The 27,519-nt window shown below is 38.1% G+C and overlaps 1 pseudogene; it reads left to right on the top strand.

The window, feature by feature from the left end:
• The first annotated feature begins 5,278 nt into the window (after positions 1 to 5,278).
• Positions 5,279 to 6,631, top strand: LOC147488523 (protein FAR1-RELATED SEQUENCE 3 pseudogene; annotated as a pseudogene).
• Positions 6,632 to 27,519: the final 20,888 nt, after the last annotated feature.

Below are 27,519 nucleotides of genomic sequence, written 5' to 3'. Positions count from 1 at the left end.
GCGTCGCTGTGGGTCCTAACCATGCCAAATGGAATACCCAGGTTGGAGTTTATGTTCGAGCTCGTATTCCAATTCATTACAAAGATTGGAGAAAAATAGATGGAAGCTTCAAGGATAATGTCTGGAACAAATTAATGGTATGGTTTACATGTACTTTAATTTCAATGATAACATCCATTATTCTTGATAATTAGTATGTTTTTCCAATCCTATATCTACATGTTGTCCAGCCCTATGTGTGGAAATTTACTTAATATGAAATGAACAAACATCACTTTGTTAATGTAGGAAGAATTTGAGCTAATGTTCCCCAAGCAACGGCACGCCGAGAAGTTGAAAAGGACTTTTCCCAAAAGTTCAGATCATCAAAGTATGCCTTTCGGAAAGAGATTTTGCGTAAGTGCAGGAGCGTGGAAGAAGCTATTGCAGCATGCCCAGATGGCAAGGATCCAAATCATTGGGCTGCGTTTGTCGAAAATGAGAGTACATTTGAAGTGAGAGCTAGAAAGCATAAAGAATGCTGAGAATGCCAAAAAGAACATATATTGACATACTAATGGGCGGGGCACATATGCCCATAAATTGGATAAAATGGTAGGTGTCTATTCTTGTACTAACGTTTTCTTATCACCTTATGCTAACAACTATTAAGGATTATTTTTGTAGGATAAAGAAGATCCTAGTAGAAAACATGGACGGGTAGATAGTTGGAAAAAGGACATGAAGCGTCATTGATGGAACTATATTAGCGAGCGCTCAAACCCATTATGTAAGTTCTAATAACATTGAAGCTTGAACTTACCTGTGTGTTGGTATTGTATATAGGTTATGTTGCATACTTGCATACCATTCTCATAATTTATGCATGTATTACTCATATAGGAACAAGTGGAGGCTTCTAATAAAGGAAGAAAAGAAACAAGTGTGGGTGGTGAGGGCAGTGTAATGGAAGTAGACTTCGATAATGATGAGTTGTCTGAAGTCTTTGGGCCTGACAAAGAGAGTAGAACACGTGGAATCAGCTCCAACAAGTCTAAGAAGCAATTGCAACGTACAGGTATTGCCAAGGCATTATTGCAGCAAGCAAGCTCTTCATCCAATTCTGAGTTGAAGGGGGAAATGAATGAGATGAAGTCTTCCTTATCTAATGTCATAGGCGTGTTAAAGGTGAGTTTGCAGTTTGCACTTGTGCTTTCTTGCATACAATTTCATTATGTATGACCAATTGTTACTATAAATTGTGTCAGGATGTACTTAAGGCTGTTAAAAACAATGGAACATCAACTACTCAACAACCGTGCGGCCTAACACCAGAAACTGAAGTCGGTTCCAATTCTGTTCGTCACTCGACTCAACAAAACTTGATGAATATGTTTGCAAATTTGAATCCTCCTTCTGGGACGCTTGGTTCTTCACCAAATGTATCCTTATTAGATAGGGATGGTGTAGTGGTTGCTAAGGGGTATGTCATGACAGAGACAGCTGGAGATTGCAATGGCAGAAAAGTTCTCGCAGTGAAAAAAAAGATCTACATAGAGGAAGTCTTGGTTGGTGATGCTCTTGTTTTGATGGGCCCCAAGATGGAGTTAGATTTTTGGATGGTTTTAGTCTTTGGAGGTCCTTTAATTTGGCTCGAGTCAAGGATGCAGTTTTCTTAATAAGTTGTTTGGGATATGCAAACTTTCGAACTTGGGATTTTTAGTATGGTTTGGCTTCTTTATGTTTTGAATGCCGTTTTGTTTTTGTTTAATATGGATGTCATAGTGACTTAACAAACTTATGGTCTTTTTTTGGTATGGATGAGTATTAACTTTAATATGTTCATACTATATCTATTTATTAAATTTGATTGCAGTGTATGTATGCTTGTTTGCTTAGTAGGTTGAAGAAAGCCCTAACCCATTTTTAACTCTGCCTGTGCAAATTAATATAATTGGTTTGCATTGCCGGTCCCAAGCCCGGATAAAGGAGGAGGGAGGATGGTGGAGCCTTGGACTGTTTTTCCATTGAACGTTGGGATTCTCAAACTAAAGGTGTGTACTAGTCTTTGCTTAACATGTTGTAACTTAGTTTAGTTTCTTTTGTCGATCTCTATAGTTGGGTAGTATTATTTCTCATTATCTCTATAGTTTCGCTTTTATGAATTATTGAGTCATATATTGTCGTTTTCTGAATATCATTTTTAGATGACGCCGCATGCAGCTTGAGCTCACTTGGTTCTTGGATAAATGCTTTCGGTTTCCAACCATGTAAGTGTAGCACCTTCATCTTTTTTCGTATATTATTTTTCTTTTTTTCATTTTCACTATTAACTGTTATTATAGAAAAGAATGATATTTGTGTGTGGGAGACTCAATGTTACTTGTGTTTCTATGATGTGCACATAAGCTCTTGTGGAAAAATAATACTTGCAACACCATTACTTGTATAATGTGTCATAAACGTTACCTCTTTCTTATATGCATTGTTGGTTTTAATTAGCTACTTGAGTATAAGCTTTTTTTTTTAGTAATCTATTTATTAGCTATCATTGCTTTCTTGGTTTCAAATATATTGTCATTGTTAGTGAAAGAAATATGCATAAGTTTTGAATATCTGGCTAGTTATCTAGTGGTAGCCCTGGTTGGTACCAATTTTGAATCAATCCTTAGTGGTATGGTCTCATTTGCTTCTAACCTTAAATAAGGTATGTCTTTGTTAGTGTGAGTTGCCCCTAAATATTATGCTAAATGTATGCCCTATGGTGTCAAGGTACTTGGTTTAGAGTGTGGGAAGTAATTACTCATGAGCAATCAAGAATACCCTAGGCAGCTTTTTCGAAATTATTCAAGTGACCCCCTTGTCTCGATTTTCTTCCTTTTATGGGTTTTATATCAAAAAAAGATAGTTTTATTGATTGTGTTTGTGCGATTGAAGGTCTGATCTATTCTAATCAAATCACAATCTATGGTCAGGTATCAATATATTCCCTTTAGTTTCTTCAAATCCGACGTTCTCTTTTCGTTTGCTAGAAGTAGTGAGCTTTTTTTTTTCATCACCTCATTTCAGCGATTAACTCCTCATTTCAGTGATTAACTCCTCATAAACCCTACAATCTCTAAGGTTAGAATCCAAAAGCTTTAATTATGATTTTTTCAGTTTTCTTTGTAGATTATTACTTTTGATTACTCTTCTATCAATTTACAGGTTTGATTCATCAGTCAAGCTTCAGGATATAATTGATTTGACAGGTTCAATTCAATATACATGTTTTCATTTTCGTTGAAATTCGTCCATCTATTTTCCAAATGGATTGTTGTTATTTCAAATCAAATATATTGATTTTTCTTTTCGAATCACAAATTTACTTGGGATTTTTGAACTTGTATTTGTTGATTGGGTTCTTAGCTTATTTGATATGTTGTTTATTGTATGAATATTGTTCATAATGTATTGTGTCGGTTAAATGAATGAGAGTTTGTTGTTTGAGCGAGATCTTCTAGTAATTTAGACATTGAGTGCTTTATAAGTGTGAACGTAACTCATGTAGTGTGCGGTAATGGCTCAGTTGTGACTGCTTTTGTTGTACACGGACAACTTATGGGTGACTTGACCATTTTAGTATGTTACTAGTTTGGTATTCTGGAATGAATTTAGCAAGCAATGGGATTGTATCAATGCGTAGGCTAGAGTGTCGGTCGGGGACTATCACTAGGTTGGCGCAGTCGTGTAATCTGGATTAAACTAGTATTTTGTTCGGGCAAGACAATAAGAAATGAAGTCTAATGTGATTAATAGTTTAACTCTACTTATAAGAAAGTGCCATTCGTTATAGAGAATGTGCATTTTTGAAGACTTGGGATAATCTCAATAATAAAGTCTGTAAAGCTCTTGAGGTTGGTTTTACTCTATCTATCTATTTTACTAGTGTTTCAGTGTGTTCATTTGGAGACTGCAGAATTTATTTTATCCGATGATTGTTTCTTGCTCTGGCATTGCGCATTACTTTTCAGTGACCCAAGTTGAGTTGTTTCGCAGGCTGTAAATCTGAAGAGTTCTGAATTGTTGGATCACCCAAGCTCTGAGGTTAGACACCATTGTATTCTAAATACTTATTTTCCTCTCTGCAACTGCTACTCACAGGTATATGCATTAAAAGCAGATCTGCAATGGTGTGCGTCAAAATGCCCTTGTGGAAATGTTTCAAATATTGACCATGGTATCACGAGAGCCATAAATTAGCTTTAGCTCAAACACGGGTTCCATGCAAGCATCGCGGGGTTGAAAGCCGGTGGTGGTGGTGGTGTGAAGAAGAGCTGCGAAGCTTTGATGGAAGTTGTATGGGGCAAGTTTGCATGTGAACAACGATGTAGCATTCTATGTAGTAGATGCTAACACGTGGGGTTTTGGCGACGCCTGGTCAGAGCATCACTTACAGAAGGGGCAGGGGGTTGGTGGGAGGGCATTTTCATCAAAAAGCTCGTGTTTGTCTAGTGATATGACACAGTTGAGCAAAAGTGAGTATCCCTTGGTACACTACGCACACATGTTTGGGTTAAGTAGCTGCTTTGCTATCTGTTTACGTAGCACTTACACTGGGTTGTCTGGATGTGATGATTATATTCTAGAGTTGTTCCTGCCACCAGGCACGACGGCCTTAAGCAAACATCTGATATTTCTGGACTCCGTCTTGGTGACAATGAAGGCGAGCAACATTACCGGAAGAACCTCCATTGCTATCCGTTCAAGTAAGATATTCCCCTCTACCACCTTCCACCAACCTCCATCTGCTAAGTCTTGGTTCGACAAATCTAGGGAGTTTTATGTTGCAACGGGACAATAATTATTAGTTTTGTTTTTTTTGGTTTGCATGGCGAATTTGGGTCGGTGAGCAATTCGTTGTGTCATTTAATCGATCCTCATTTTCATCTGCAGCTGCCGCTCTTTTCTCTTTCAATAACAATAATAATAATAACACCGACAAAAGAGCGAAAAATGGCTTCCATTTGAACAATTGGTTTCGAATTGAGTAATCCGATCTTCGTGAAAATGCTCTTCTTGATTTATCCAAGGTTCTTTATTTAATTTAATTACTTACTTCTTTTTATTTAATTATATATAATATTAATTGATTTCATCCTTTTGTAGAAGAGATTTTCCAGGATTTGGCTCCCTTTACCTTATATAATATTAAAGTGCATTACCTTAGACCTCGTAGGCATTTTGCGGGGCAGCAAAGACCATTCTTTGAAACTTATCGGGGGTGGGAGTTTCCTCCGATGGGGTCATGTTTATGTCCATGGATGGAAACCGCGTCTCTGTCGAACCAAATCAAATCGCCGGGGGGAATGTTCCCCCAGCAGAAACAAATCGCCTAATGAGAAATCTTGCCGGGTCCTCAAGTTATGGTAGATCTTCTAACAGAAAGAAAACCATTGGGAGAGGATTTCGTAATCTTCCGGATTATTTCAAGCGTATGCGGTGAGAATCCTCGGCTTCTTTTACCAATGTAACTTCGGCGACGAGGGCCATATGACTAATGTTTTTGGGCAGATGCAAGGTCAAGAAATGCTTACATTCACTCTGGGGATGTTGTTACTTTTGACACTATGTACGGACCTAACTAGTATCGGGTTCCATATCGCCATTCATCGGTATGAACCATCATGGGCAGATGGTCTTTGTTTGGTTGTGCTCTAATCTTTGACGAAGTTTGAGTTTTCCTTTTGTGGCTCTTCAAGACTTGGCTTGAAGCAATGTCCGGGTCGTGCTCTGTTTCTCTAACAACAGATCAGGACCGAGGGCTATATAGGCAGCAGATTGCTCAAGTTTTTTCTGGAACTCGCCAATCTTGTATTTGTAAATGGCACATTTTAAGGGAAGGTCAGGAAAGACTTGGTCATGTCTGCCATACCCATCCAACTTTCCAAGGGGAACTTTATAAGTGCATTAACTTGACCGAGACGATTGAGGAGTTTGAATCATCTTGGAGTTCTTTAGTCGACAAATATGATCTTAGGAAAAATGATTGGCTTCAGGCCTTGTATAATGCTCGTAGACACTGGGCCCCTGTATATTTCCGTGATACTTTCTTTGCCGCAATCTCCATGAATCAAGGGTATGAAAGTGTTAGTTCATTTTTTGATGGTTACGCTTAACCAATGCGGACCACGCTGCCCGTGTTCTTTTCGTCGATATGAAAGAGCTTTAGAAAATTGGTTTGAGAAAGAAATTGAAGCCGGATTCTCGAGACAATCTGCACCACACCGATGAAGACTCCTTCCCCAATGGAGAAACAAGCCGCAAACTTGTACACGAGGAAAATATTTGCAAAATTTCAAGATGAATTAGTTGAAACGTTTGTTTATACTGCAAATAAAATTGAGGGGGATGGTGCAATTAGCACTTTTCGGGTAGCAAAGTTTGAGGATGACGACAAGGCATACATTGTCACCTTAAATGTTCGAAATGAGAGCAAGTTGCGGTTTGTCGGATGTTTGAATTTTCGGGCATTCTCTGTAGGCATATATTGACCGAGTTTTCAATCGTAACATTCAAGAAGAAATTATATCTATATGTGGGCTGCTCACATTCCGGTCATCCGGGCAACACAAAGTTTTGGAGTCACTTGTCAAGTCAGTCCGCCTACTAGAGCTGAAATTACGGATGTGGCCAATGGAAGGAGGTAATTGGTGCTTTTCCTTGCTTTCTTTTTTAAGTTATTAACACTCCATTATCATATATTTAAATCATCTTGTGCGTAAAATTTGGAAATTGCGGTGACATTTAAAACATAAGTTACCGACCTAAATCCTTCGCCAACTAGTCTATGAACCGATTGGTTGAAATTCGGTTTCCTTAAGTGTGAGTCGATCGAGATCTTATTCGGTTAGGGGTATGGAATGGTATTAGAATGATCTCTTTCTTTGAAACAACATATTCTAGACTAGTAAATAGTAATGCGTCCGTTATTACCGAACTGAATTCTTCCGCTACGCCATGAGGCATGCTTGTTTGCTTACTAAATCCATGGAAATGTGCTTTTAAAGACCATTTTGATATGCTTAGTAGATTAAACATACAAATGAGATTTTGTTTACGCTCTTTCGATTATTGTGTTTGGTGCAAGTTTAGTCAATATAGCTGGAAAACGATCCGTTCTTGTGGGTGCGTGGTAGTAATAGCCTCTAGCTCGAATTTTAAAGTATCACTCTTTGATGAATATAAGGCCCGATGATTTGCACTTGTAGACTTCTAGAACGGGGTGGTCCTCGCTATTTGATAGCTGCTCTTTCCTTCTATTTGAAGGTCTTTGGTGCTAAAAATTTATTTATGTTGACATCAATGAGATTCAAGCACCTCTAGGTGGAAGAAAACACAGCTTATTCTTATTCTATACAGACAAAAAAAGAAGCCGCAAAAGGCTGCGTGCCAGAAACCATAGCCGGTTGCCACATAATCAGCCACCAAATGGCTTAAATGCAAACCTGGAGGAAGCCCGACTCAAGCAACAATAATTTTGCTCTTCTTGACCAACAAACAAAACCGTTAAGTTTGACATATTATTCAAAGGATATTGTCCAAATTTACGGAATAGTTCTAATAATATTGTGCGATCTTGTCATCGGCCTTGCGGGGTATGTTTTTACATTTGTAGACTTGGTAAATTTTTGTGATCTAGAGTATATATGCTTTCAAGTCCATCAACGGGTTGACCCCTTAACTTGGAAAACTGGGCATCAGGAATGGGATAAAGGTCCTACCGAGACGGATATGTGACCCGCGGACTTGAGCCCGACATTTGTGGAGGTTAATGAAATATCTATGTATATTGCAGTAGGAGAACTCGTAATATCATTGGCCAATGACAGGTTTATGTCTACAATAAACTTGTACTCATGGGATTGGCAAAAAAAATGCTCTATATTATTGAACCGATTTCATGAAGCCGTATGACCGAGGAATCCCAATATGGTAGGGGTATGCTGCAAATAGTTTGATGCATCTTCCTCGAATAAGTTGGTTATCTAGAATCATTAACTCAAGCAATTCTCTACTGACTCGAGGATTCAATACGCCCATCCGGTAGGTAATATCACCTCGAAAGTATACCAGATTTTGCATTACTATCCCAAGAACACCTAATTTAACAAGTCCTTTGTAAACAATTGGGTTCTTAGTCCCATCTCCATTTATCCATGGCAATATTGGCCTAAATGAATGGGAAACAACAGAAGTCATGCATTCAGCCAATTTTGCTATCACGAAAAACCTTCGCTACGCCTTCAACCGCACAAACTCGTGGTCCGACACCTTCACTTCGGAGATCTCTACTTGATTCGAGAGTGGAACGACCTCAGGCAAATTGAGGAGGGTTACTTTATGCACATCATCAAGTCTCATACTAGTTTCAGCAGACGTGTGATACTCTTCTGGCAGGGTAAAGCAATTCCAATCACTTCTTGGAATACCAACATGTGGGGGAGAAGATATGCATCTGTGATCTTTACATAAGCTTGATGCTATTTTATGTGTTTGTGATTGTTTCACGTTGCATTTTATGCTCCCGCTTTCTGCATGTCTCTAAAAATATTTTTACGCCTTTGAATCTCCTCGGACTGCAAGGTTATCTTGAATGATCCTTTCTTGGGAAAACGTGTTGAAGAAGGCAACTTTACTACAGTACCTTTGAGGGATGAGTTTCTCGAAAATGTCCGTCTTTTCATATTTGAAACTTAGTGCAAATACATCAGTGCATTGATATAGGGTAATTAAATGCGACTTGAAGAATCAATTTTATATGTAAATTAGTTTCACTTTGTTCGTCTAGTAATTTGTGACGTGCAGAAATTCAGTGTCCATTCATCTGTCTTTTCATTTATATCTGACAGAACACTTGCGGAAAAGTTGAATATGACTTATGACGAGGCTGAAAGATGGATAGTGAATCTTGTGCGAAATTCAAAGCTTGACGCAAAGATTGATTCCAAGTTGGGAACTGTTGTCATGGAACCCAATCATGTGAATGTGTAAGTGTTCAACTGGTGTTCCTCCTGCTAAGCATTCATTTGCGTCTTTGTCGGCTAGCCCTTTCCAACTCACTCCTTTTTCTTCTCGATCTAACTTGGTACTTAACAGATTATTGAAAACACCAAGGCACTCTCTTTGCGTGCTTACAAATACGCTTAATCTCATTCTAGAATCTGCTCAAGTACAAACGCGCCAGATAAGGTGTCGTGGTTTGCGAAAATTTCTTGAAAGCTCCAAAGAATTGTTGTGAATGATTTTGTTTGTTTTGTTTACTTTGTTTAGCTATTTAACCTTAAAGAATTGTTGCAAATAGTATGATCATACCCGTAGATACACACTAGTAGTGGTCGGTAATCTTGACAAAGATATAGCTTTTTTGGACTCCATGAGCTTCTTTAGTAATAATCAATAGAACTGTTCTCTTACTCTTCCCATGGATTTAATAGAGTCGTAGGGTTGTATATGAGGCGAGAGAACACCTCCTTGCGTCAAATATTTTTTTCGGAAGGCACAAAGCATTAATGTCAAAAGTAGGATCTTTGAAGACTGCTCAAGTGGAACAGTTTATTGGAGTTTGAATTGCTCATATTGTTAGGAGTATGAGACCCTGTTGCCACATTTTTGTGAGTTTGGTTGTTGGACCCAGTGAAAATAAATCTTGAACTTTCCGATCTCTTGGAAGGGACAAAACATCTTGCTACTTAAGAATTATGCTACCATACTATGTTTTCTGAATTCCGTAGTTTGAGTAAAGGAGCTACTACTTAAGAATAGGATATAAGTATATATCTATATATACATATTTGTTTTCTACTGCTCGACTCCTTTTATTTATTTCTATTGGTGTATAGGATGAAAGGGACTTTTCTGATGATACCATCCCAAAGTCATCCCCTGATGCTTACAACTACTGAAGGTGCTAGTTTTGTACAAATGATATGAGAGCTTGAGTTTAAGGACAAGTCCCATTGATTTGGAAAACAGTGTGTATTTCATTCGTGGCAAGTCCTATTTATGAAAGACGTTTTGGTGATGTTATTTTAATAAAAGATTATGTGATTGGATGTACTTGTAAGATTTCTTGTTTATATTATGGACGATTGTAAAATACCCAATAAGTGGGGGCATCTTTATGCAGGTTAAGTAGTCTCCCAAAAAGTGGGGTGGTTTTGGGGGATTTTTTTTTTTTTACATATGAAATAGTTTTGTAACGGTTCTTCACCGTTACTAAGCTTTGCAATAAGTAACACAAAAAAGCGTTACTAATTTTATAAAAGCGTTACTAATGTTAGAAAAGAGTAACACAAAAAAGCGTTACTAACTTTATAAAAGCGTTACTAATGTTAGAAAAGAGTAACATAAAAAAGCGTTACTAACTTTATAAAACCGTTACTAATGTTAGAAAAGAGTTACTAATGTTATAAAACCGTTATTGATGTTAAAAAAGAGTAACACCAAAAAGCGTTACTAATTTTATAAACCCGTTGCTAAAGAGTAATACAATTGAGCAAAGAAAACCGTTAGTAAATATTTTAGTAACGGTTAGAAACCGTTACAATAAATAATTATGTAACGGTTATAAACCGTTATGAATATTAATAACGAATTAGCAACGCCCAAACTGTGACGCATAAAAACCGTTACAAATATTTTTAGTAACGGTTTCTAACTATTAGGGATGTCCTATTTTGGTATAGTGAGAACAAAAAGAAAAGTTAAATTGAAGAATTAATGTACTATTGTTATTTATAAGCGTCAGACAAACTTCAATCGCAAACAGTAACTCAAACCGTAAATTCCTTCGATTGTGTTTACGAGGTTTGTGTTTGTGAATTTGATGAAGGGTGGTAACTGGCTATTGCCGGTTTCTCGGTTTGTTGAGTGTTTTGGTTGGGGGGTGTATGGTTCGAAGTTGCGCCCAACACAATTGGCAGACTCCGGCCCAACTCGGGGTCTGCTCAACACAAATCAGGGTCTATCAGTAACAAGACTAAAAAAAAATGGGTCCTGTTAAATACACGCTCCGGTTTCTAAGAGGGCACTCTCCGACCCAGGAACTGGTTTGGGTTAAGAGAAAATCGCCCAGTCCACAAGAAAATTAGAGGGGCACACTTCATGTAAATGGGTGACTAGTTATATTGGTTTTTTGTGTTGTTATATCGGTCAAGGGTCAACAAAAACCAGCTGGTTCACTAAAAACCCCTTCGCACTTTCCTCTCCCGCGCCCCTCATCATATTCTATTCTCAGAGAAACTAAAAACCCAACTTGTAATCACGCCTTTATAATCTCTCTCTTTTCTTCTTCTCCAATTTCAGGTTCCTCTTCTCCATTAAAACTCTAACAGTATATAATGTATTTTTTTTTGGGTGCACTGAGTACTAATGTGAAACGGCGGGGCAATTGAAATTTTGCAGTGTATCAAATTCAGTGACTGAAGGTTGTAATAATTACGTTGTTTTACTTGGGTTGCGTGGTTGTTGACACATTGAGGTAAATTGTTTCCTTCAACTGTAATGTCGGTGATTTTGTTCAGTTTTAACTAATACCCAATTTAGTTATAGTCATAATTTTTGTAAAGTTTGATTTTCAGTCAAATGTGTGAGGGGAAGTTATAAATGATTGGACAATTTTATATGAGAAGTCTGTCAAACTAAATTAAAAAGTTAGTTTTTCTGAAAAAAACATAATATGAGAAGTCTGTCAATTTGCTCACATTGGAGTGTGTGGAGTTGGATGAGATACATTAATACAGTATAATGCCATACATCTTTGTTTTGTCAAATGCTCACAACATGCAATACTAGTATAATTTAGCGAAAAGAAAAAGAATATTAATGATGTGCAATGGGTGTTCTAATTTTTTTATGATTGAGTTCAAGTTTTTTCAGTGTAATGAGTTTTTTTGTGGGAAAATGACATCTCTTTAGAATACTGACCTAGCATTCATCGCTACTAGCTATGGGGTGTGAGGTTTTGCTGTTTCATATTGTATCTGCGTAATCCTGTTTTTGCATTGTTTTAACTATTTTTGTTGTATTAGTCTATTCTAATTGCTAAGGAGATTTATAGGATGTTGGAATATTAGAAAATTGAAATTCTTGGAAATATAGAAGTGTCATTATCACATTTATAATTGAGTTGATTGATAAGATCGGTTCCGGTTCGATTCTGATTATGGTCCGGTTTTTTTGTTTAAAAGACCATTCGGTTATGTTCTATATATTCCGGTTTTTTAGTACCCATTTTTAAATGGTTCCTAATATTATGAACCGTAACCATGATTTTTTTGCAGTTTCGGTTAAACAGGTGCCCATTGACACCCTTAGTGGTAAGGCTTTAGGGGTGGGGTCCGGATCTTCTCCCTCGAGTGGAAAAACAAACTTTTGACATGTGTCCACTTATATAATACCCCAAATGGATGCAACTATGCAACAATGTTAAATAATAATAATAAAAAAAATCACTACAAAATAGGAAAATAGTAGAAGAAAAAGGAAAAGAAAAAATGCTTTTTTTTAATGTTTAGCATGTACACATAGGCAATACGACTTAATTATCACAACGTATAGGGGTGTTCATGGGTCGGTTCTTATTGGTTTCGATTCTGGGTCTATTTTTAGCGGTTCTTATCGGGTTCGGTTTTTTTCTTATATTTTAAAAACCCATACCCATACCCATTAATTAAGTCAGTTCCGGTTCGGATTTTGGTTCCTTTTCGGGTTATACATTTTATTGCTAAAATTTTTTTTTAGTTATATAACCGATATAAAAGTTGGTTTACGGCGACTATAGCACTTGTCAACGATATTTTTGTCCTCTCATAAGAAATAATGGTCCTAAATTCAATAATAGTATTTGAAAGTTATCTAAAAGCTTTAAATACATTCTCATACATTATACGTATGTATATATTTTAAATCGAACATGTGTATATTATACTATATGTAATGCGTCATATATAGAATAAATATCACATGTACCACAATTGTTAGTTAGCATTGCACGTATTCGTTATCCAATATATATACATATAATATATCAAGCACGTACACATTCATGTATTAGTTAATATAGACAGTGCATTAGTTAATTCATAGTATACGATTATACGTGTAGACGTAGACACGTAAACATTATTATTAATATTTATAATATGTATATTTAATATAATATAAATATTATAAAAAATATATTTAATAACACACATTTACTATTATGCTAAATGTTATATATATTTAGTATAATTTTACACCTAACAAATATAGGCTATATATAATACGGTTTGTCTAGGGTGCCACTCTTATAGTGACACCCTTATCTCACTCTTCTCTTGAGCCGTTGGATCCGACCTCAAGATTTGAAGATCTCAATGAGGGTAAAAATGTATTTTCCTCATCATCTTCTCAAAAAAAGAAAAAAAAAACCGATCTAACAAAAAAAAACCAATCAATCTACTTTATCAGTGCCCAATTCCATCGCCATTAACAACCACCTAAAAAAACAGATCCAGCAAAAAAAAAAGAGGGATCGACTTTATCAGTACCCAATTCCATCGCCATTAACAACCACCTAAAAAAACAGATCTAGCAAAAAAAAAAAAAACAGATCGACTATAGTAATTACATATTTCCATCACCATTAACGACCACCTAAGCTCTCTAAACTTCACTCTCTCTCGAGTTCCAATTAAGGTATGCTTCCATTAACACATTTTATTCTCTACTTTGGCCTGAAATCGTATTTGTATAAATTGGTTAGTTACTTGATGTACATTGTATCAATTGGTTGAAGGAAAAAAGTGCATTGTATCTTGTAGTATTTTAGTCCTTGTAAACTTATAAGTACGATTTCGGACTTGTCTGTTTTGAGGATTTGGAGTAACCATTTTTTTTTCCGTATGAGTATACTAAAGCGGATAGATGATTTTGACAGTATTTGTCCATCAAACCGCAATAGTGAAAATGCCGTGATACGTCGGAGTTTTGAACTCGTCGAGTTTTGAACTCTGTCGAGTTTTGAACTCTTTTCGAGTTCGTGAACTCGTCGTATTCTTCATGCGTGATTCTCGTCCGAGTTTTGAACTCTGTCGAGTTCGTGAACTCTGTCGTATTCTTCATGCGTGATACGTCGAGAGTTTTGAACTTTTGTCGAGTTCGTGAACTCTATCGAGTTTTGAACTCTTTCGAGTTTTGAACTCTGTCGAGTTCGAACTCTTTGAAGTAGCATATTCGGTGAACTCGCCGAGTTCGGTGAACTCTGTCGAGTTCGGTGAACTCGTCGTATTCTGTCGAGTTTTGAACTCTTCGAGAGTTCGTGAACTCGCCGTATTCTTCATGCCGTGATTCTCGCCGAGTTTGGTGAACTCGTCCGAGTTTTGAACTCTTTTAGAGTTCGTGAACTCGTCGTATTCTTCATGCCGTGATTCGCCGAGTTCGTTGAAGTAGCATATTCGGTGAACTCGTCGAAGTTTTGAACTCGTCCGATTCTCGCCGAGTTCGTTGAAGTAGCATATTCAATTCGGTGAACTCTGTCGAGTTTTGAACTTCGTCAGATTCTCGTTTCGAGTTTTGAACTCTTTCGAGTTCGGTGAACTCGTCGTATTCTTCATGCCGTTTTTGAATTCGTCGTCGAGTTTTGAACTCTGAACTGTCAGTTTTGAATTCGGAGTTCGATGAACTCTATCGAGTTTTGAACTCGCCGAGTTGAATTGAACTAGCATATTCGGTGAACTCTCGTCGAGTTTTGAATTTATCGAGTTTTGAACTCTTTCGAGTTTTGAACTCTGTCGAGTTTGGTGACAAACACATATTCGGTGAACTCTTTTTAGAGTTCGGTGAACTCTATCGAGTTCGATTGAAGTAGCATATTCGGTGAACTCTGTCAGAGTTTTCGGTGAAGTAGCATATTCGGTGAACTCTGTCAGAGTTTTGATGTTTAAGTTATTTACACTGTTTATGTACATTGGGATTTTTGATTGTTTAAGTTATTTATATTTTTTATTTTTTTTTGATTTATAGAAATGGAGACGAGACATCAATGTTATGTTTATCCAAGTTCAAAATAAATAAATCATTAAATCAAACAATGAAGTTATGAACTTATTGTCTCTCTGTTGATATCACTAGATTTTTATTTGAGGCCATATCGACCGGAGTAATTGCTTGCTTGATTCAAAATAAATATATAGCTCTGTTTCATGTAACTGGTCTATCTTTCTATCTTTTTTTTTTTTTTTTATATATATATAATGTTATGTTTGATTCAATTCTTTTGAATTCTAGACACCCATTTTGTACTTTCCCTGTTGATATCACCCATTCTGTTGATATCACCCATTCTTAAAATGAAGTTAAGAATGCATGAAAACCAAAATAAAATTTGAACCTAGCTAGTGGTCATCCATCTAACACAAGTTTCACAAGATTTCGAAAGTATAACAAAATTTATATTTTTCGCAAGTATAGCAGATATATATAGATCGTTCCGTAAGATCCACATCAAATGATATCGAAGTTTTGCATTCACCAAACTCGGGAAGGATAAATCAGTTGATAATCGATAAGTGAAGTTAGACAAGCTCTTTGTGACACCATTTAGAATGGTGTAATAGGAAGTAAATACAAGCACAAACTAAGAGAAAACAAAGAACTCGTTTGCCCTATATGGAAATCCACCAAAGGGATAAGAGTTGTGTTACTAGAACTCACCACTCTATGGAATCCACCAAAGAGATAAGAGTTGTTTCACCAAGAAGAACCACTTCTTCTCAATAAAAGTCCTATATCTTCATTCAAATACTGCTCTACTTCCATTACAAGTCTTAGAGAATTTATAGCTAAATACAAACTTCGGATGCGAAGAGACAAGCATTAAAACTATTCCTGATTTTCTTCTAAGTTCAAAGTCAAACTTGAATCTGAACAGGACATTTCTCCATACATAACACACACCACTAGAAAGCTCATGAAGTCTAGTTTCCAACCAAATTTACGGTTCGCAAAACAAAGGTTTCTAGAGAAAGTTATGATCATTTTGTCGTATGTTGTCAAACTGGACTGCCAATCCAAATTAGACTTATTTGGGCTATATCTTGGACTTTCGATTGAATGTTTCGTCATCACTTTGGCTTATCGCGAGGAGTCAATCCTGCTACTTGGGCGTACTTCCTTCTCAGGAACGGTGAATAAAGCTAGGTACTACGAGTACAACAAACCCTTATGTGAACTAATGACCAATTCATTGTCCTGAATCAAGCCAAAGCGTCTGTGCTTTATATACAACCAATATACTTAGATGCTTATTGTGTTTCAGTTAACCGATCGGCACCAATACATAGTAAATCGAACACTTCAACGTCAGATAAACTCTCAAAGGTAACTAATCAGAAGTTACTACTCTTCAAATTCTCATCAGATTACTAGTTTATGGTACCGATCTCAGTCAACTAAATTAAATCTTTAAGTTGTACAAAGTCACAAACCTTATTCCGAAATATTTCTCAAAAAGCTAACCGAATCCAAAGTCTAAATCTTCCAACAAAGATGTGATCAAGAGAAATGTAGAAACGATACCAAATTCAACATAGAGTTCATACAGATCGATCAAAGGTGAAAAGATGACAAGACACCACTTGAGCACTAATTCGACATCACATATATTATTTATTTGGGATATTTTCAGTAATGTAGGGTAGCATTCTAGCAAAGCGCATTGACAGTTATAGGCTGGCATTCATGGCAGAGGAAGGATATCATAGAACATCATCCTTTTCACACACCAAATGTAAACACTCATTCTTTTATGTTAGTACATTATTAGTAAAGAAAATGTTTGTTAATCAAAGTAGATTTAGGTAACTCACACATAGAGAACAAGAGAAATCCAATAGCAGATCCAACTAAGCAAACACCCCAAAAATCTTATCCACACAATACAATCTTGATACATAATATCCCACTATTTAGCAACAAAGTGCAGAAAATTGAGTTTTCCAAAGTCAGAGCTAAATACACTAATTAATAGAAGAGTTATTCGGTTTCCTTTTTCTCTTTTGTGTGTATGTGTATCACTAGATTTTTATTTGAGGCCATATCGACCGAGTAGATCTTGCTTGCTTGATTCAAAATAAATATATAGCTCTGTTTCAGGTAACTGTTCTATCTTTCTATCTTTTTTTTTTTATATATATAATGTTATGTTTGATTCAATTTAGTTTTTGAGTTAGAGACTTAAGATCGAAGTATCGACAGTTGTTCCCCTTTGATTAGGGGGGTGGTCATCGAAGTCGAGCGAGCGAGTATTGGCATGCTCGATTCGCTCGTGAGTTTTCGAAGTCGAAGTTCGAGCCGAGGTCAAACTCAATGTCGAGCTCCACTTTGTGCTCAAACTCGACTCGATTTGAATTATACTTAGCTCGAGCTCGACTCGACTCGACTCGTTTTACAAAACGAGCTCGAGTGAAGCTCGACTGCTCGAGCTCGAGACTCGTAGGTCATGAGCTTGCATCTGGAAACAGTGGCATATATACTCAAAATTGTTGAATAAACCCCATTTTTGTATGATTTAAGTACAAAAATTCCAAAAAACGTAACCAAGGTCTGATTCTAAGTCACAGTTAGAACTGGTGCTTACACCGAAGCAGTTGTCGTTGCCTTAAAGTTACGAACTACAAGTAAAGAGAGAGTCCCCAGGGAACTTGATGAGGATTATATTCGCTTTAGCTGGGTCTTGTAGACATACCAATGCGGGGGATGAAAACAAAAAGGGAAAGAGCTGTCTTACTTTCGGTCGGCGCCAAGCCTTAGTAAAACAGTATGTGATTTGATCTCAACCTCGATCTCTATAGTTACTCATCACACTAAAAAGACCAATCTCTTGTTACTAATATTAAGTAATCCGGGGACCACATCATTTATGCACGCTCTCGGCCAAGAAGGGGTACTACCTCTCACAACATCCCTCGCTGAGGGTAGGTGGTAGTTTGGCTTTAGCTTTACCCCCAACCCGCACCGAACTTATATCTAATTTAGGCAGGGCGGGTAGGTGCAGAAAGTCGTCTTTCGGGGACATGCTTTGTTGAAGACATCTCTATACCCATTCAGGAGTGAAGGGCCTAGTAGGCTCCTCCTTGGAGAGATAAGTCTTGATTGAGATAGGGCGCAGTCCTTGTAGAATTGGTTGGCAGGAGGTCCTCGTAGCTAGGCATGAAGGATCGAATCTCTTCTTGTTGACAGACTTCTTCCCCGCTTCCTCACCCTAGAGAGAGCAAGATCTTCCTAAGGTAGGTTTATAGGAAGCTAGGATAGATTCTAACCTATTAGATGTAGCCATCTGGTTCTTCCTGTAATCCAAGATTGCAGCTATCGAAGAGCGTAAGAAAGGAAAAGAAGTAAGAAAGGGTATGCAAGCAAGGAGAATCTCTCTATCTTCCCTATAGTATGTGTAGTCTGTAGCTTCATTTCCTTACTGCATCTATTCTAGAAGGAGATGCAAGCTATCTTCCTATGGATTTTCGCTTCTTCTTTCCTCTGTTAGTTATTGCCTGTAAGCTCTCTAAGGTGGTTATTCCTTCTTAAATGGATGTTCCTAGTGAGTTGTAGTACTTAGATTAACTTCCTTGAGTTTGCTGTAGTTTCTCTTTTTAAGTTTATAACAGATAAGGAAAGACAAGAATGTATTAGATTGGGCTTTCCCTTTTGGGAAGTAGGATGTAGCCTCACTTCCGTAACTAGCTTGCAGTTCTCTAAGGGGAGTGAAGCGAGGTCCCTCCTCTATCTAGAGGGAGGAGCGTAACGTCTAAGAGTATGATCTACTTTTTCTTTTGATAGCTCGATAGTGAAACCTGAGGCAAGTAGCTAACTGCGAGTGCTTTCAGATTCAAATAGCCCTGGTTTCTCATTCAGTAGTATCTTAAGCGAGTTCCGTTAAGGCGGCGAGGCCAGTTGTCCGTGTTGGAGAGAGCTCGACCGTCGCCATGCTTCTTAGATCGAGTAAACGCCGCCTATTTCTTTGTCGCCCATGTTATCTAGGAATCTGAGATTCCGCTTTAACATTTATCACTTTCGCTTATGAGTCGGGGGTAGACAAATGTTCCATCCATCTGGATTTTTATGCGGCAATGACCAAGTATAGTCCCATTCCGAATTAAGAGGAATGACGATGTTGGCCAGACCCTATTTCTTATCTTGTCTTGGAAGGTCATTTTGCTACGGCAGATGGAAGTTGCCAAGAGTTACGTTCACCATGGCGGAGTGATCCTCTTCCTATTGATCAAAAGCGCCACGCTGGTTTAGAATTCTATTCTAAGGGCACCCCCAGCATCTCAAGTGATTAGGCAGGCTTTCAAAGAAATAACTGAACTCGCCGCAGGCTTTCAAAGTTGGTTTATTGATGCTTGATGACATACCTTGATTGCTAGCAGCAGTATTCCACAAAGCTTTAAAGGCTTTGAAAAAGTCCCACCCCTTAATAAAAGCTTATGGCCTAAGAAATTCTTTTAAGTTTAGATGTTGTAAAATTTCAACTCACACGCGTACAAACTAAAAGAGGTTACCTGACTTGCTAGTTTTCGAATCACATGTCTTATATTGTCTTTTCTTATGCGGCGTCGACTATTTTCATTTTACAAATGTGCTTTTTTTCGATGTTCATTATCTCCATGGCGGCTTTAAAGTTTTACATGAGTCGTTCTCGCAAAGTTTTCCTAGTCGATTTCGCGATGCTTGAATTAGATTGGGTTTTGTTAGTGTGTGGGGGATTTAATAGAGGAGTATAGTTTGCCTAGATACATGCACACCTTAGATATAGATTGGCATGCACACGCCTTATTTCGTTCTTTGTTTTTCACGTTGGTATTGCAACAATTTGAATTAGTTGAATGTCTTATTTTTAACTCCTATTTATTTTGTAGCAATGCCTCGAACAAAGAATCTAAATGTGAAGAATGCAGCAAAAAGTGTTTTCACGGGTGCTAAGAAGTTGTTAGGTGGGGGGAGTAGTAGTTCGGGTCGCGATGAGGAGCCTGAGAAAAAGAGAGGAAGGAGAACAACCACTTCGGCATCAGTTCGTAGAGGGGATCGGAAAGCGGATGATCCCAGTAATGTTGTAAGTGGTGTAGAGTTAGGAAATCAAAAGAGAAGAAAGGGGACAGAGATGAGTGATGTAGATGTAGATGTAGATGAAGATTTAGATTTAGATGTAGATGTAGATGTAGATGTAGATGTAGATGTAGATGACCATGACGTAAATATGGATCATGGGAAGAGTGTAGTTCTAAGTCATGCTGATAGTGAAGAATAGGGTGTTGATGATGCAGAAGAGGAGACTGACGAGGAGGAAGAGGACGCGGAGGAGGAGGAGGATGACGAGGATGACGAGGAAGTCCATGTACCTGTACCTCCAGTGAATATTGTGAGAAAGTCTAACAATGACTTGGAGTTCAAGAGAGGTGTTTATGGAGGTGGCCCTTGTGTGTCACATCTGTTGTATGACTATGCAAATTGCACGGGCTCGCGATGTTTGGGAGGGCAGGTAATATTATCATATAGTGTCTATTAGTATTTAAATTTTGTATTACGAAACTTGTGCATACATTAATACTAAGTTTTTGTTGTTTTAGGCGGAGCGAGGGGTGTTGAAGTGCCATGGGCACCTCAACAAGTTGGTACAATGGGATATCAGAGGAGAGTGTTCAATAGTTTTCGAGTGGTGTGTCCACATCATGGTTATGATAAGAGCACACTGGCTCATTTTTTCTTTCGAGGACTTTCTACTATGAACAAGCGGATGATCTGATCAATGCATCAAGGTAAGTTTACATCATTGGATGGAGAGGAAGCTTACAACTTTCTCGAGAATTTAGGTGAAGACACTCAACAATGGAGTACTAGCAACGAGGGCGTAGCTAGAGTGGGAGGGTTAGAAGAAATTTGGCAACCAAATTCAAGAAGACCCAAATCAAGCAATGCTATCAATTATGGCAAGCCTATCAACAGGACTTAAAAATCTGAACAAGAAGTTTGATCAGTTCTCCATGAATCCTCCAAAACCAAACAATTTCCAAGCTAAACCTCAGCCATCCAAGCCTTGTTATACCATTTGTGAGCTATGTTCCGATGAAGGCCACACCATCAAGAGTGTTCAGATTATCGGATACTAATGCGAGAGGCATGTAGTATCAACTCTTTAGGAAGAAATAACCAGTTCAATCAGGGACAAAATTATTGGAAACCACAAAATACAAATAAGAGGAATTTTCCTCCAGGATTCCAAAATCGATCCAAATCAGTTCGAATAACCGATGATCGGTTCCAAAACCGCCAGCAACCATACAGAGATCAACAGTCATACCAGAACCAGCAATACCAAGCCAACACAAACAGAGAGTTAGTACCAGATCTTATGAGTGGATATATTGCCCCTACGCCCGGCCGAAAGCAAAGCAGTTATCCCACATCTGGAAGAAGCTATCACCACCATTGTCAATGAGCTGAAACAGACAAATCAAAGAACCCAGAAGTTGGAGAATAACTTTAGTGTCATTCAAGGCCATATAGGGCAAATCGCTGCCGCTTTACGGAAAGATCAAAAGGAGCATTACCAAGCCAGCCGGAGCCAAATCCGAAAGGAAGAGGTGTCTTGCAGGTGGATAACCTGGAGATTACTCAGTCGAATGCCCAAGTTAATTCGGCACACCACTCGAGAGGGGGTAAGAAAGTTGATAACAAGATTGTCTATGAACCAGAAAAGATTACGTGGAGCCTAAGGTAACTTATGTCCCCACCATCCCACCCAGAGTTCTAACATTCGGATATATCTAGTGTTGTGCAACCCTCAAGAAGAAAACTGTTGCAAAAGAAGTTGAAGGAACTACTATGGAAGTAAGTAAGAAGAAGCCATCACGAGTGACTCCACCTGTCACTCCACTAATTGTTACCAAGCCAACCGAAGCCGAAAGAAGAGAACCGATTTTGAAGAATCTGCCAGCACCGTTTCCTTCAAAACTAGTGAATACCAGAAAAGATGACCAGTACAAGGAGATTTGCGATGTATTTCAGAATTTACAGATTAATATCCCATTTCTGACCGCCATCAAGCAAGTTCCCTCGTATGCCAAGTTCCTGAAAGATCTAGTAAAGAAGAAGACCAACATTCCGAAAGAAGCTTTTATCGCTCAAAGATGTTCATCGTACTCTGAGAATCTATCGGGTTGGAAACCGAAAAGATCCCGGAAGTCCAACTATTACATGCGAATGGAGATTCTTTGGAGGAACAAGCTTTACTAGATTTGGGTGCCGTGTGAATCTTCTACCATATTTCGATCACGAAGTTGGGCTTGAAGGATCTAAAACCAATCGATGTTACTTTTACGGTTGGCGGATAGATCGATGAAGATACCTAAAGGACTAATTGAAGACGCGTCATAGTCAACATCGAAGATTTCTATTATCCGGTTGATTTCATAGTACTAGACCACGTAACCTACATCCGGTAGGCGGATACCAATCATTCTAGGCAGACCATTCTTGGCCACTGCAAATGCACTCATCAACTGTCGAAACGGTAATATGACGTTATCCTTTGGTAATATGAAAGTTGAGACCAATGTTTTCCATATGTTACAAAGAACCACGGGAAGTATGTCTTTGTGAACAAGGTATGCATGATTGAAGCGTTATAACGGGATTATCGACTCATTCATATCCTGCCGACGAAGTTATTGAAAGCTCCGCGATTTCAGTTGACAGAGGAACTTAGTGTTGAGTCAATCAATGCGATTTTGGATTCATCACCTGTCATGGATGACATCAAGTTCAAAGAAAAACTTGAATCGCCTATGCTTGATGGACCACCTAAAGAGCTTAAGAAGGAGCCACCTAAGCTAGAATTGAAGCCTTTACCTTCTACACTCAAGTATGTTTTCTTGGGAGATTTGGGAACCTACCCAGTAGTCATTGCATTAGATTTGACTGCGGAGCAAGAATCCAAGTTAGTAGCACTTTTAAAGGAACACAAGTCAGCTATAGGTTGGACAATTGATGATATCAAGGGGATCAGCCCTATGATAGTTCAACATAGGATTCATCTGGAAGAGGATTCCAAGACTTCTAAGCAACCACAGAGGAGGCTTAATCCGAAAATGAAGGAAGTAGTTAGAGAAGAGGTCGTCAAACTCCTTGACGCCGGCATTATCTACCCTATTTCTGATAGTCAATGGGTTAGTCCAGTTCAAGTTGTGCCAAAGAAGTCGGAACCACGATGATCGAGAACGAGAACAATGAGTTGATTCCAACCAGGATTCAGACTGGATGGAGAGTTTGCATCGATTACAGGAAGCTGAATAGCGCATCGAGGAAAGACCATTTTCCATTGCCATTTATCGATCAGATGTTAGAAAGATTAGCTGGAAAAGCTTACTACTACTTTCTTGATGGTTACTCAGGATATTTTCAAATCCATATTCACCCTGAGGACCAAGAGAAGACCACATTCACATGTCCATTCGAAACATTCGCCTACCGTCGTATGCCTTTTGGTCTATGCAATGCACCGGCCACTTTTCAGCGATGCATGATGAGTATTTTTGACGACATGGTGGAGAAATACAAGGAAGTTTTTATGGACGATTTTTCAGTTTTTGGATCATCTTTTGAGGATTGCCTACACCATCTCTCCTCAGTCCTTAAACGTTGTTTCGCGATACCAACTTAGTTACGAATCGGGAAAAGTGTCACTTCATGGTAAAGGAAGGGATAGTGCTAGGTCACCAAGTTTCAAAGGAAGGAATTCTAGTAGATCGAAATAAGATTGATATTATAAAGGATCTACCCAAACCAAGAACTGTCAAAGATATCCGTGCCTTCCTAGGTCACGCGATTCTACCGTCGATTTATTAAAGATTTTCAGAATTGCAAGACCCCGTCACATCTGTTAGGGAAAGATATTGTCTTTGATTTTGATACATCATGTGTTGAAGCTTTTATGAAGTTAAAAGGAAGCACTAACTTCAGCACCAATCATTTCGTATGCCCGATTGGAGCCAGCCATTTGAAATCATGTGTGATGCATCCGATTATGCTATAAGAGCCGTTCTAGGACAAAGAGACAAGAAAGTGCCATATACAATCTACTATGCTAGCAAGACTCTAAATGGAGCTCAGATTAATTATTCTACCACTGAGAAGGAACTCTTAGCCGTCGTCTATTCTCTTGACAAATTCGACAATATCGATAGGTTCAAAGGTGATTGTCTATCGACCATCTTCATTTGCGCCATTTACTTTCGCTAAACAGGATGCCAAGCCTAGATTGATCCGATGGATACTACTTTACAAGAATTTGATTTGGAGATACGTGATAAGAAAGGAACAGAGAATGTCGTTCTTTGATCACCTTTCTAGATTGCTAGTAGAGAATACGTAAGACAATTTACAAATCGTGAGACTTTTCCCGATGAACGGTTGTTCAAGATATCGAAATGCCATGGTATAGCCACATTGCAAATTATCTTGTGACCGACAAGGTACCATCACATTGGAGCAAGCAAGAAAAAGATTTATTCTACTTTAAAGGCGGATATTATTTTTGGGATGATCCATACTTATTCAAGAAGTGTTGGATCAAATTATTCAAGATGCATCCGAATTGGAACAGAATCCATTCTATCATTCTGTCATGATCAGCCTTGCGGAGGACACTTTGGCCCGCAACGTACTGCAGACAAGGTATTACAAGCTGGATTCTATTGGCCTACTCTTTTTAAAGATGCAAATATTTATTGCAAAGCATGTCCGAGATGCCAATTTCTGGGTAAAACCTCGAAAAGGTTCGAGTGGCCTCAACAACCGATCCTTATCTCAGAAATCTTTGATGTATGGGGTATAGATTTCATGGGACCATTTCCTCCTTCTTTTGGTTACACCTACATTCTACTTGCTGTGGACTATGTTTCAAAATGGATTGAAGCAGTTCCTACGAAGACCGCCGATCATAAAGTCGTCGTGGACTTTCTGAAGAAGAACATTCTACCAAGATTTGGAACACCGAGAGCCATCATCAGTGATAACGGTTCTCACTTCTGTAACCGTGTATTTGGGAATCTTATGGCAAAGTATGGAGTAATTCACAAGCTAGCTTTACCATATCATCCTCAGACTAATGGTCAAGCAGAAGTTTCGAATAGGGAAATCAAGAGTATTCTGGAGAAGACAAGAATCCATCTAGGAAAGACTGGTCTCTTAGACTCCAAGATGCACTATGGGCATACATCAAAGATTCAAAACACCCATAGGGATGTCGCGCCTATCGCTTGGTATATGGAAAAGCGTGTCATCTACCCGTTGAGTTAGAACATAAAGCCTATTGGGCAGTGAAAAGAGATGAATTTCAACCTAGATCAAGCAGAGAAAGGAGGAAGCTTTCAGATCGCTGAATTAGAGGAATTGAGAAGTGATGCTTATGATAAGTCGATGATTTACAAGGATAAGACTAAAGCATTACATGATAGAAGAATTCTGAAGAGAGAATTTGAACCCGAATGAGAAGGTTCTAGTCTACAACTCTCGCCTAGAAATTTTCCCCGAAAGTCGAGATCTAGATGGGCCGGGACCGTTTATAGTAAGACATGTCACACCTTTTGGAGCTATTGAAGTAGAAGACATAAAGAGAAGGACTCGTTTCAAAGTTAATGCTCATCGACTAAAGCCTTTTCCTCGAGTTACCTACTCGGAGACGTGGAGGCCATTTTTCTCAAGGATCCGGTTTATCGTAATTAATCGTTGAAGCGGAAAATTGGGGTAAGTTACCTACACACCTTAAAGATTACATTCTATGTCTTGTCTGAACCTGTTACTCTGTCTAGTTTAAGTTTTTTGCATGAGGAAGCCGCCGTAAGCTTGACTCCGTGGGATCTCATTAGTATAAGTGCCAGCGATAGCCGCCCCTCAGATTTTCATAACTTTGTCCTTTTATCGAGAGGAGTTTGTCACCGAGTCAAAGTCTCATAACTCTAGTAGACCGAAAGTATAAAATGTCTATAGGAAGTAAGCATGTTGTTGAGAGATCAGTTTTGGAATGGGAATTCTAGTCTTGAAGATCTCGACTTTAAAAGACTCACATTATGTCTTGGGGATCCGACGAAAAAGACCTAAAAATTTGTTTCTTGAACTAATTCGATATTCGCATCAATGGTAATATCCTACCTTTTTCTCATCCATTTCATTTACTTCTTTATACATCGAGGTCAATGCATGCATAAGTAGGGGAGGGTGTACTTGAGAAATGAATTTGAAAATTAGTTTTCAAAAACTAAAATATTTTTGTTTCTATATCAAGAGCATGAGAAAAATGAATTTTAATGATGAGTCGGGATATAGATTCTATAATCGCTTTAGTCTTTGAAGTTTGATAGATAGTTGATATTATTGATTTCATTACCGCTTAGACTATTTATTATGCTCGGACATAGTTCTTATTGATAGAATTTTTTATCAAGGCACCACCATAATACTTGGTCGGCTTTTGTGTACTTTTGCTAGAAGAGAGATTTAAACCCCTAGTAAACCGAAAGTAGAATTTTTAGACTTAGCCCGTGAGACTTGAGCTTTATACTCATTTTTGGAGAGTTCTTATTTAAAAATCCGAAGTCTTAGTGACTCATCATCTTTCAGTTCTTTATGTCGTTGTAATATAGTCTCATTATTCTTTAATTTGGTTAATCACGGTGACATCAACTGGGAGATAGCCATTAGGTCTTGTAGTCTATTCAAAACAGAGTATCATACTGATAAGTCAAGTAGTGAACCCATTCAGCCTTTATCCCACCTAGTAGGACCATCATGTTAAACCCTTTTGAGCCTTACAATAAGCCATTTTCTTTCATAAAACCCTCTACCATTCACCCTTCACCCAACTCCAGACAAGAAGTATAGCCAAAATCTTTATCAGCCATACCCATATGTTTCTGAGAATACGAGGGGCACAAGGAGGAAGAAAGACCAAAAAAGGAAGATTACAAGGAAATACCAGAGAGATACAATGAATCCCATCATTCATTTCAAAGTGAAAGAAGCTAGTGGAAAACAAGCATATCCAAGACTAATCAAGGATATACCACCGAAAAAAAAAAAAAAAAAAAAAAAAAGTTGAAGGAATGGATGGAAAAGCTAAGATAAAGGAAGAATTTTTCTCGCAATACAGAATTTGAAGAAATCTTCCAAAGAAAGAAGCAAAACCCTTAGTGTTTTCGTAAACAACCTTAGAATCCTTTTTTACCTTTCCTTCATAAACCAATACCCAAACCAAGTTACAACCCATGACTTATCATTACAAAAGATGGTACCTAAGTCTAGAATAGGTGAGAGGATGCTAAAGTGAAGGACCCGACACTTCATATGTGATTGACATTCTTTCCATGAGACTAATTTTATTCGAAGCCTCTGTTTTTCAAGGTAGTATGTGGGATGTTCAGATACATTATTCTTTTCCCCACATACATGAGGTAAAATAGTAGA

This window comes from Coptis chinensis, chromosome 7, assembly GCF_015680905.1.
Source record: "Coptis chinensis isolate HL-2020 chromosome 7, ASM1568090v1, whole genome shotgun sequence".
NCBI classification, from domain to species: domain Eukaryota; kingdom Viridiplantae; phylum Streptophyta; class Magnoliopsida; order Ranunculales; family Ranunculaceae; genus Coptis; species Coptis chinensis.
This window is presented reverse-complemented; position numbering and strand designations above follow the sequence as displayed.